Genomic DNA, 12,735 nt, shown 5'->3' on the forward strand with positions numbered 1-12,735 from the left:
AAGCATTCATATGTAAGGATGCACAAACTGTAATTGTAGCACACAGTAATGGGAAGAACAGCAGCACATGATGTTGTTTTCTGAGTAATGTTCTAAAAAAAACTGGAGCATGAAGTCTGGATGTCATGGGAACGATACCAGTGGTTGATTGCAGAGATTAACATTGATTCACTGGGGTGTTTTCCTAATTTTGATCTAAACCAGTCCATCCCACAGTCTTCGTGTCGTGTGAAAGAAATGTTTCAGAATTTAGAAGAGTAGGCATTTGCCACCACCTATTCATACCTGTAATTGTAAAATTAAAATACAGAGACATTAATGTCACTTCTTCAGATGCAGTATGTTCTATTGTGTGTGTATTCTTGGTGTTTGTTAGGAGTAGGACTCCATATTTTGTATCTTTTTTTTTTTTTTTGGCACAATGAGGGCCATACATAGTTTTCCAAGTGACATGAAGTGCAGGTGACAGTTTAGATAGAATGTATTGCTATATTGTACAGTTGGTCAGACTTTTTGGAGTTTCTAAAGTTTTCTTATAGCCCAACTCCATGCATCTTACCTTTTTTTAATACTCTCAGAACAATGTCTTTGATATACACCCATACCGGTGTTGTGTCTTCGTCACATCTCTCTGCTGTGTCATTCACATGGCATAGCACAGTGATGTCATTCTGATAACCACCTCTACACCAATGACACCCAAATCTACAGTATCTCTCTACTCCTTACCTTACTCCTTCAGTCTCCTCTCGCATTACTAACTGACATTTCAGAGTGGATGTTGCAGCACTTCCTTAAACAAAATCTCTCTAAAACTGAGCTAACAATATCCCCCCCCCCTCCATGACTTTTCCATCAAGATCATTTAATGCAACTATCAGTCCCTTCTCTCATGCCAGGGTACTAGGTGTAATCCTAGACTCTGACCTGTCCTTTAAGCCACAAATCCAATCGTTGTCAAAAGCTTGTAGACTTCACATCCGTAGCAAGTCTAAAATTCGCCCCTTTTTAACAAATTAAACTACCGTATATACTCGAGTATAAGCCGAGATTTTCAGCCTCTTTTTTGAGGCTGAAAGTGCCCCCCTCGGCTTATACTCGAGTCATCGCTGTCTGCCCGCTCGATCAGCGTGTCGAGGAGACAGACAGCGGCCATTCTATTCAAAAGCCGCGCCTCCGGCTCCGCCTTCGCCTGTGATAGGCGGAACACTGAATTTCCCAGCAGCCTGTGTTCCGCCTATCACGGACATCGTATCATCCTCGTACTACGGACGAGGATGATACGACGTCTGTGATAGGCGGAACACAGGCTGCTGGGAAATTCAGTGTTCCGCCTATCACAGGCGAAGGCGGCGGCGCAGCTTTTGAATTTTACAATGGCCGCCGACGAAGAGGGCACGGGACGGAGGCAAGGCAAGGCACGGCACGGCACGGGACGGGACGGGACGGGACGGGGGCAAGGCAAGGCACGACACGGGACGGATGCAAGGCAAGGCACGGGACGGAGGCAAGGAGGCAAGGCACGGGACGGAGGCTCGGGACAAAGGTAGGCTGGACACACACACACACACACACACACACACACACACACACACACACGGATGGATGGAGACACACACAGGGATGGATGGATGGATGGATGGAGACACACACACACAGGGATGGATGGATGGATGGATGGAGACACACACACACAGGGATGGATGGATGGATGGATGGAGACACACACACACAGGGATGGATGGATGGATGGACACACACACACACAGGGATGGATGGACGGACACACAGGGATGGACGGACACACAGGGATGGACGGACACACAGGGATGGACGGACACACAGGGATGGACGGACACACACACAGGGATGGACAGGCATGTCTCACCCTCGGCTTATACACGAGTCAATAAGTTTGCCAGTTTTTTTGGGGGTAAATTGGGGGCCTCGGCTTATATTCGGGTCGGCCTATACTCGAGTATATACGGTACTCATTTACACCCTAGTTATCTCTCGCCTTGCCTTGTGCAAATCCCCTTTTATAGGCCTACCACTCCATAGGCTACCCCCTTTTCACTCTATCATAAATTGCTGCTTTCAGACTCCTCTACCTTACATTGTCTCCCTCTGGTTTCTGATTGCCCAACAAATAAAATTTCAAATAATAATAACATCATGCAAAGCCATTCCCAACTCTGCCACAAGCTACATCACCAATCTTGTCCCCAAATATCACCCAAACTGTCCTTTCCACTCCTCTCAAGACCAACACACTTGCTCTGAAGCTCTATTGTCTCCTCTTCCCATGCTGATCTCCAGGACTTCTCCAGAGCCTCTCCCATGCTCTTGAACTCTCTACCTCAATCTGTCCGGTTGTCTCCTACTTTGGCTGCCTTTAGGCGATCCCTGAAAACTCATCTCTTCAGGGAAGCCTATCACACCTCCAACTAACTGAACTTTCATCAACTCTTCCCCTACAGGTATAACCTTTTGTACCACTTGCCCCACCCTACTAGATTGTAAGCTCTTATCAGCAGGGTCCTCTTAACCCTCTTGTATTTTATTTTATTGTATTGTAACTATACTATCTCCCTTTATATTGTAAATCGCTTCACAAACTGTTTACGCTATCTAAATCTTGTATAATAAGAATATAATAATAATTAAAATTTCTGTTCCGTTTGAAAGGATCTATCATAATCACCAAACTTTTGTTTTGGAAACAAAACTTATGAAAAATGTTTGGCCAATAAGATTAACAACACGGGTGAAACTGAAGGTACATGTATTGTCAGTGACGTAACTAGGATCTTGCTGGGTGTACTTTAGCATCCCCTTGGTACCTCCATCCATAGCTCCTGTGGCCTTCATTAAAAAAAAAATGCCAAGAACACTATGAGGGTAGAGTTACTAAGGGCATGTAGATGTAAATGAGATGAAGCTTGGCTTTACAAAGCATACCCAATCATTGGATCATGATTGGTGGAGGAAAGTCAGCAGAGCGTCTCCTTTTTTACTAAGCTGCGGAGCATCTGCACTTCCAAAATGCACAGTTTATTTGGCTTTAATAAATCCATCCATGTGTGTCCATGCTTAGTTTGGTGGTTTGATCTCCTGCCAACAGATCAATCAAAGTTCCAGCAGCAACATGGGAGGAGGGGGTACTGGGTGCTGAGGTAAGTAAAACTATTAAAAACCAATGCTGGAGGTCTATCATAGCCTTGGCCAGCGATGGTCTACTATTGCTGTTGGGGCTTTATTGCTGCTGCGGACAGGCGGGGTCTGTTATTGCTGCTGGGGGATTATTATTGCTGGTGTCAGTGTGTGGTGTTGCTGCTGCTGAAAGTTTGTTTTTGTGCTGGATTATTATTGCTTACTCTGACACTTGCTGGCAATGACACAAACAATGATACTTATTTTACTCCCACAATCTTTTCAGTGTACTCCCAGGCCCTATTATGTCTACACCAATGCAACACCAAGGGGAAAGGTGGCTCACAGCAAAGCATACATAGCAAAGCAACATCCTCTTTTATTTTTTTCCCAAAATAAAATGCATGGTGGACAGCACACTAAATGTCTGCATTCTTCTTTTCAATCCCTTCAAGGTGGGAACAGCTCACATAGCACACCACATTTTATTAATCCCTTCAAAATGTTCCAAATTATTTTTAAACTACGGGATATTACATTTTTTTTATGCCCAATTACATGAATTCTGGAACGGACTTTTTCACTTGCTGAGCAGCAATGTAATGGCCCATGCATTGTGGGCACATGGGCACCGGCCCTCCTATTCCCTGCCGTCGCCTCCCTATCCATGCGCCTGGCCCCCTTCAGGATGCTGGACGCATGTACTCCTATGGCAGCATGGGAGGGGGTGTTTGTTTTTTGAAGCACCTGATTAGAGCCTGAGGCTCTAATAGACGTCAAAAAAGGGTGGGCTCGGGACACAGAGAGTGTACCCTGATCCCACCCTGTTGTGTGACCATAGCGAATAAATTTTCACTGTTTTTACACCACAGTGCCTCCACGCCAATCAGGAGACCTGTTTTCCGATTGGCCAAAGCACCGGGCATCCAATAGGATGCTTTGGCAGAAGAGACACACAGAGGAGGAAGCTGGAGGATCAGACTCCCCCACAGCTGCCCACATTGAGAAGCAGGAGGAGACGACCCAACTGCCTGGTAAGTGCCAGACCTCCTCCCACGAGGGGGGGTAGTACTTCCGATGTGCGTGCCCTGTGGAATGGAGGAGGAGATGCACGGGAACCATGGAGGATGCAGGAGCCATCGCCTGCCCATCTCACTGCTCCGGATGGGGTAAGTGCCGGTCTGATGGTGGATGTGCTGGGGGGGGGGGGGGGCGGTCACAGTGGCTGCATATTATGGGCACAGAAGCTGCAATTGATGTTTTTTTTCAGTGTTTTCCAGAATTGTTTGCACCCCCCCCCCCCCCCCAAAAAAAATGTAAGCACCAGCCGCCACTGGGACATTGCTACACAATTCTGATCACTGCATACTCACAATATGCTCAAAAGAGGCCACAGTCTGTGTTCTTATTACACTGTGACTGGTTTATAAATATCATTAAATATTTAATGTTCTGACTCTGCATGTATCATTATGTTTGCTTATATTCTAACTTGGGATTTGGAGGCAGGGATTAGGCTGCCGCATTTATATTTTCAGCACCAGCACTGCACCTCGAATAAAAAATAAATATTTAGAGCAGCTCTTGATCATCATCTTGATGCTGGTTTAGTATCCTGCTGGAAAACTGCATGTAAGCAGAAGTCAAAGTTTTCAACAATACAAAAACTATTAAGTGTAAGTGAATTTTGTATTGCAATGTACCATAAATCAGGACACTGTCAGACAGTAGAATCCTCTTATTTGAATCAATAGCTGTGTGTCTTAAGTGTCATCTTTTTAGGTGACAGTTTATGTGGTTTGTTGACTTTGGAGCTTCATTTTATTTTTGGAGTTTTTAAAAAAAAAATTGAATCTTGTTAATAATTTGTGAACTCGATGCAGAGCTTGAGATGCCCGGTCAGCCCTTGGAGAAACTGTCAATTTAGAACTGAGCTTTCATATGATAAATACACAGCATTATAAATAATTAACCAGTGTTTATAAGGTTTTACTTGTTGGTTGTCAGTTTTGTTTTGACTGTCACCAACTTAAAGGGGTTGTAAACCCTCAAGGTTTTTCATCCTAAAGCATTCTATGCATTAGGGTGAAAAACATGTAGTGCAGCTGCCCCCCAGAGCCCCAATTTTACCTGAACCCAATTGTTCCAGCAACAAGAACGAGCCCAGCAGCTCCAGCCGATGTTTCAGGTCCACATTGGACAGATTGATAGCAGCAGGAACCATTGGCTCCCTCTGCTGTCAATCAAATTCAGTGATGTGGGAGCCAGGGGTGTGCCAATGGACGCAGCAGCAAGACTCAAGAGCGTGCCCACACGGGTGTCCCCTTGGAATGCGGGTCTCCAAAGGGGGCACTCGATGCAGGGAGGAGCCAGAGAGGAGGTGAGTATAACATGTTATTTAAAAAAAAAAAAACCTTTACAGCCCCTTTAAAAATATACATAAAAATGATTCTCCAGGAGAGTCAGTTCCCTACCACAAACAAAGATTTGGGGGCACACCCTAAAAAATGCATTAAAGATGGTGCAGCCATACAGACAGAAAAAACTATTACAGCGCACACATACAACATGACAATGGGAACAGAGTTGGTAGTTATCAACGCTCCTATCCTGATCCATCAGTGCCCTGATTATTGAGGCAGCACTGATGGGGCTGCACATCAGTCCAAAACAAAACCAAGGAAATTCCCAGCTCAACTTACCGAACAGCCTGCAACCAACCAAATTATCCTGTCCAACATTAAAGGGGTTGTAAAGGTAAATGTAAAGGTAGTGTAAATGTAAAGGTAGTGGGTAGCACTCTCACCTAGCAGTAAGAAGGGTCACTGGTTCAAATCCCAACCATGACACTACCTGCCTGGAGTTTGCATGTTCTCCCTGTGCCTGCGTGGGTTTCCTCCGGGTCCTCCGGTTTCCTCCCACAATCCAAAGACATGCAGGTAGGTTAATTGGCTTCTGTCCAAAATTGGCCCTAGTATATGAATGGGGAACTTGGATTGTAGGGACCAATGTGAGTATGCAATGTACAGGGATAGGGACAATTGTGGACACTCACTCAGGTTGAACTGGATGGACTGGTGTCTTTATTCAACCTTACGAACTATGAAACTATGAAACTTTAATGCATTCTATGCATTAAGATGAAAAAACATCTGACAGTGTTGGCGCCCCCAGCCCCCCCAGTTTTACTTACCTGACCCCTCAAAAGTCCTGCGCTCGCCCCCGACGTCCTCTTTGCCACTCAGCCTGGCCGCTGATTGGCTGGAGTGGATGGATTGAAAGCAGCGCAGCCATTGGCTCGCACTGGTGTCAATCACATCCAATGACGCGGGGCGCCGGGGGCCATGTGATACAGCGAGCGGCTATAGCTACTGCCCGTATCACGGGAGCGCGCCCGTAAGTGCTTCTCACCATGCGAGGGAGCTCGCATGAACATGAGAAGTACCTGCGGGAGGAAGCAGAGACAGCCGCGGAGGGACCCCAGAAGAGCAGGTTCGGGGCCACTGTGCAAAACGCGGTGCACAGTGGAGGTAAGTATAACATGTTTGTTATTTTTAAAAATAAAAAAATACCTTTACAATCCCTTTAAGCGTTAAAAATGGTGTTTCATTTGCACATACTTGGCAACACATGCATAAGCTACAGAGCCTAGTCAAGGCACCCCAGTATTTTCTGTAGTCCTAACTCTAAATTTTTGGCCAGTGCAGCTTCATCAGCGCACATCAGTGCGGGAAAATCAAGCTGATCCAACCTGGAGATGTGCAAGTGCATTGAGCATAGATGGACAATACATCCTGTTATATCATAGAATAGAAGAATTGTACACTATAATATCACAGAGCTACCTGCTACATAGATAAGTATAATGTATACGGTATTGTCAGTGTATTAACTACTTAAGGACCGTCCACCGTCATTATACTTCGGCTGTTTGAAGAGGAATAGCATTGTTATGGCCGTATCCTCTTCAAGAGCGAACGGTTCTCTTTCAGATAAAAGTGGTCTTCGCAGCAGATCTGCCGCAAGATCACTTTTATTGGGGGTGAGGGTGGGCCACCCCTACCACCACGCTCTGGTCATCTCCGCCCCTTGCCGTAGCTGTCGGTAGCGGTGGATGTGATCGCGTCCTCTCCCCTCACAGGCTGGATGTCGAGTGAGAGAAAGATGGCCCCCGCTCGGCTCCATAACATTGGCGCGCGGAAGTGACGTCAAACGTCACTTCGGCCCTCCAATGTTAAAGGGGAATTTTTTTACTATACTTTTTTTTTTTTTTTATTGCATTTTAGTGTAAATATGAGATCTGAGTTTTTTTTACCCCAGATCTCACATTTATGAGGTCCTATCATGCTTTTTTTTCTATTACACGGGCTGTTTGCATTCCTTGTAATAGGAATAAAAGTGAACCAAAATATGTTTTTTTTTAAAGTACAGTGTAAAAATAAAAAGTTAAATAAATAAATAAAAAATGTAAAGAAAGGGTCCCGTTCCGCTGAGCTTGCGCGCAGACACAAACACATATAAAACTGTGTTCAAACCACACATGTGAGGTATCACTGTGATTGTTAGAGCGGGGGCAATAATTCTAGCACTAGACCTCCTCTGTAACTCAAAACTGGTAATGTGTAGACCTTTTTAAAGGTCGGATATGGAGATTTTTAAGGATAAAAGTTTGTCGCCATTCCTGAAGCATGACATGTTAGGTATCAATTTACTCGGCGTAACATTATCTTTCATAATATAAAAAAATTGGGCTAACTGTACTGTTGTCTTATATATTTTTTTAAGTAAAAAAAAGTGTATTTTTTTTCACAAAAGATTGCGCTTGTAAGACCGCTGTGCAAATATGGTGTCACATAAAGTATTGCAATGACCGCCATTTTATTCTCTAGGGTGTCTGAAAAGAAAATCATATAATGTTTGGGGATTCTAAGTAATTTCTAGCATAAAAAAAATTATTTAACTTGTAAACACCAAATCTGAAAAATAGGCCCGGTTTTTAACCACTTTCAGACCGGACCATTTTGCTGGTCAATGACCAGAGGTCTTTTTACAATTTGGCACTGCGCTGCTTTAACTGGTAATTGTGCGGTCATGCAATGTTGTACCCAAACGAAATTTGCGTCCTTTTCTTCCCACAAATAGAGCTTTCTTTTGATGGTATTTGATTGCCTCTGCGATTTTTTTTTTTTGCGATATAAACGTAAAAAGACCGCAAATTTTGAAAAAAAATGATATTTTCTACTTTTTGTTATTAGAAAAATCCAATAAACTCAATTTTAGTCATACATTTAGGCCAAAATGTATTCAGCCACATGTCTTTGGTAAAAAAAAAGTCAATAACTGTATATTTATTGGTTTGCGCAAAAGTTGTCACATCTACAAACTAAGGTACGTTTTCTGGAATTTACGCAGCTTTTAGTTTACGACTGCCGATCTCATTTCTTGAGGTGCTAAAATGACAGGGCAGTACAAAACCCCCCCAAATGACCCCCTAAGGAAATTGATAAGTGGCATGTTGAGCCCATTGAATATTTTATTTTTTTGCCTCAAGCGATTGAATAATGACAAAAAAAAATTTATTTATTTTTTTTACACAAAGTTGTCACTAAATGATATATTGCTCACACATGCTATGGGCATATGTGAAATGACACCCCAAAATAAATTCTGCTGCTTCTCCTGAGTACGGGGATACCACATATGTGGGACTTTTTGGGAGCCTAGCCGCGTACGGGGCCCCGAAAGCCAAGAACCGCCTTCAGGTTTTCTAAGGGCGTAAATATTTGACTTCACTCCTCACTACCTATTACAGTTTTGAAGGCCATAAAATGCCAAGATGGCACAAAACCCCCACAAATGACCCCATTTTAGAAAGTAGACACCCCAAGCTATTTTCTGAGAGGCATGTTGAGTCCATGGAATATTTTATATTTTGCCACAAGTTGCGGGAAAATTACAAACTTTTTTTTTTTGACAAAGTTGTCACTAAATGATATATTGCTCACGCATGCCATGGGCATATGTGAAATAACACCCCAAAATAAATTCTGCTGCTTCTCCTGAGTACGGGGATACCATATATGTGGGACTTTTTGGGAGCCTAGCCGCGTACGGGGCCCCGAAAACCAAGCACCGCCTTCAGGCTTTCTAAGGACGTTACAGTTTTGAAGGCCATAAAATGCCAAGATGGCACAAACCCCCCCCCCAAATGACCCCATTTTGGAAAGTAGACACCCCTAAATTTAGGGGTATACTAGTGAGACTAGGTAATAAATGGCGGGTGCCCTGAAACTATAAAAAAATAACTAACCAACCAGCGTCACCTGTAACAGTTATATGGTGATCACTGGTGAAAGGGTTAACTAGGGGGCAATCAGGGGGCTTTATGCGGTAGTATATGGGGGTCCCTGGCGCTATAAAAAGCTGCAGCGAACCTAAATACCTACCTGCCTAACTAGCGTCACCTGTGACACTAATACAGCGATCAGAAAAATGATCGCTTATTAGGCTGGGTTCACACTGGAGCGATGCAGGAACGCCACGAATCCGCGGCGGGTTCCCGCATCGCATGCCTCCCGGCGGCAGTTCACACTGCCCTATGCGAACTGCTGGGAGTGTCAGTGAAATGTTAATGACACCCCCAGATCAGTTCGCATATCGCAGTGCGATCTGCAAACTCGGATCGCATGGTGTGAACACCCATGCGATCCGATTCTGCTGCGGACCAAAAAAAGGGTCCCGTGCGAATTTGCGGCGGGTGCGACGCAAATTCAGCCATACTATCTGTATGGCTGAACTCGAATCGCACAGAGATCGGATGTGATTTGCACTGCAGTGCGGTGCGAATCACATCCGTTCTCATAAACCGCTGCAATGTGAACCCAGCCTTAGTGACACTGGCGGCGGGGGGTGATCACGGGGTTAAACCTTTATTGGGGGGGTACCTTAGAACTAAAGGGGGCTAACCCTAACTGCCCTAACAGTTATTACAGTCACAAATGACACCCGCCGGGTGATCAGGGGGTTAAACCTTTATTAGGTAATAAATGGCGGGTGCCCTGAAACTATAAAAAAATAACTAACCAACCAGCGTCACCTGTAACAGTTATATGGTGATCACTGGTGAAAGGGTTAACTAGGGGGCAATCAGGGGGCTTTATGCGGTAGTATATGGGGGTCCCTGGCGCTATAAAAAGCTGCGGCGAACCTAAATACCTACCTGCCTAACTAGCGTCACCTGTGACACTAATACAGCGATCAGAAAAATGATCGCTTATTAGGCTGGGTTCACACTGGAGCGATGCGGGAACGCCATGAATCCGCGGCGGGTTCCCGCATCGCATGCCTCCCGGCGGCAGTTCACACTGCCCTATGCGAACTGCTGGGAGTGTCAGTGAAATGTGTGAACACCCATGCGATCCGATTCTGCTGCGGACCAAAAAAAGGGTCCCGTGCGAATTTGCGGCGGGTGCGACGCAAATTCAGCCATACTATCTGTATGGCTGAACTCGAATCGCACAGAGATCGGATGTGATTTGCACTGCAGTGCGGTGCGAATCACATCCGTTCTCATAAACCGCTGCAATGTGAACCCAGCCTTAGTGACACTGGCGACGGGGGGTGATCACGGGGTTAAACCTTTATTGGGGGGGTTAGGGGGGTACCTTAGAACTAAAGGGGGCTAACCCTAACTGCCCTAACAGTTATTACAGTCACAAATGACACCAATGCAAAAAAATAAAAAATGACATTGGTGTCACTGTGACTGGGGGGCAGGGGTAATTGGGGGGGGTGATCGGGGGGGGGTGTGAGTGTGCCTGGCATGTTCTACTGTGTAGTGTCGTGTTGGTGCAACTCACCGATCCTCTCTCCTCTGTGTCGGAACGAAAAATACCGACACGGAGGAGAGATTACATCACTTCCTCTCCTGTGTTTACATTACAGGAGAGGAAGTGATGTCACGGAGCATTTCCATTCGTCGGGAGCGATCGCGAGGGGGTGGCCATGAATGAATGGCCACCCCCTCATCCCGGATCGCTCCCGAACGAATACCGACCACCGCAGGCACCGGGGGGGGCCCGATCGGGCCCCCCACCCGCGGGAAGGCAGGGACGTACAGGTACGCCCATATGCCTGCCCGTGCCATTCTGTTGACGTACATCGTCGTGCGGCGGTCGGCAAGTGGTTAAGTGGTTAAAGCAACTTTACTTGCTGCTGTTCTTTCAACACCTTCTCAACAGTATGTGCTTTGTCAAATTATATTTTGCTTCTTCTGGAAATAACTGACGTTCCCACAACAGAGGCTTGGTGAGTGCATCAGCAGACATCTCCTCTGACGAGCAGTATTGAATGTCAATAACACCTTGCTCTTGATTGTTCCTCAGTAGGTGATACTTGACATCAATGTGTTTTGTTCCTAGGATTGACCCTTTCTGGTTGCATAAGCTTTATACATCCCTGGTTGTCTTCAGAAATGGCGCTTGTTTTTGACATGTCTAACAATGTTAACAAAAAGTTGACAAATCCATATCGCTTCTTGTGATGCGTGTGCTGCTGCAATGTACTTCAGTTGAAGATACAGCGACAGTTGCTTGCTTTTGACTAGACCAACTTATGGTTCCTTCCCCATACTGGAAGATGAATCCACTTGTGGATTTGCAGTCTGTGCAGTCCTGGCCCAATCAGCATCCACGTATCCGACCAGTTTTGGATTGCAGACATCCCAACCTGCAAAAACAAATTTTAGGGAGGTTTCAAACTCATTTCAGGGAGGTCACGCTTTGTGCCGCCAGAGCTGGGAGCTGGGCTGCTGGTCCAGGGGTCTGGCTGCTGGGGCCTGGCAGCTGGGAGCTGGGCTGCTGGTCCAGGGGTCTGGCTGCAATGGGGCTGTTGAGCTATCCCAGTCAGAGAATTCCCCAGAAGGAAGGGGGTGGGTTGAGGCGGGGGGGGGGGGGGCAGTCCATACTGCTGTCCCCAGCCTGCTGCATGGGTACTTTTTTCGATCCAGGCAATTTAGCAGGGAAGGCAGAGTGAAGACTGTGATCTGCAAGCTGTAGCAATTAAAACTTTTGGGTGCCACTGCGCAGTGATCTCCTGTTCGACAAGTACATGACAGTCCCGGTCTGCCCGGCAGATTGATATAGAAGGGCCTGTCATGTACTTGTCACACATGAGATCACTGCGCAGTAGCACCTGAAAGTGGAGAAAGAGTCTGCTTGACAGGGGAAAGTTTTTTCTTTTTCTTTTTTTTTTTCTTTTAATTGCTATAGCCTGCAGATCAGTCTTCTCTCTGCCTCCGCACTATGGGCTGTTGACCCCCCAATCCCCACTACCCCCCCCCCCCTCCCCTGGCCTCAGCTCGCAGCGTCTGTCGCTCAGCCACAGACAGATTGGCCATCTTCCATATGGGCGCTTGGGCTGCTCTGTCTGTAGCCAAGTGAGGGACCCAGCCTTGAGATCGCCCTGCGCTTAGCAGGTGTTCGGGAGCCCGCAGCCAAATGCAGGAGACTCACGGGAGTCAGTCACGCTGATAGGAAGGTGTGACTTTTCTGCATAGTATGCCCACTGCTGCGGCTATGTCTG

General features: G+C 46.0%; 1 protein-coding gene across 1 annotated transcript in view; it reads left to right on the forward strand.

The window, feature by feature from the left end:
• LOC143961371 (store-operated calcium entry regulator STIMATE-like) overlaps positions 1-12,735 on the forward strand; it is a 129,731-nt gene that overhangs the window by 24,184 nt on the left and 92,812 nt on the right. The gene's annotated exons all lie outside the window — the stretch shown is intronic.

This window comes from Lithobates pipiens, unplaced genomic scaffold (genome assembly GCF_037356315.1).
Source record: "Lithobates pipiens isolate NorthernLeopardFrog02 unplaced genomic scaffold, aLitPip1_a1.2 Scaffold_8, whole genome shotgun sequence".
Taxonomy (NCBI): domain Eukaryota; kingdom Metazoa; phylum Chordata; class Amphibia; order Anura; family Ranidae; genus Lithobates; species Lithobates pipiens.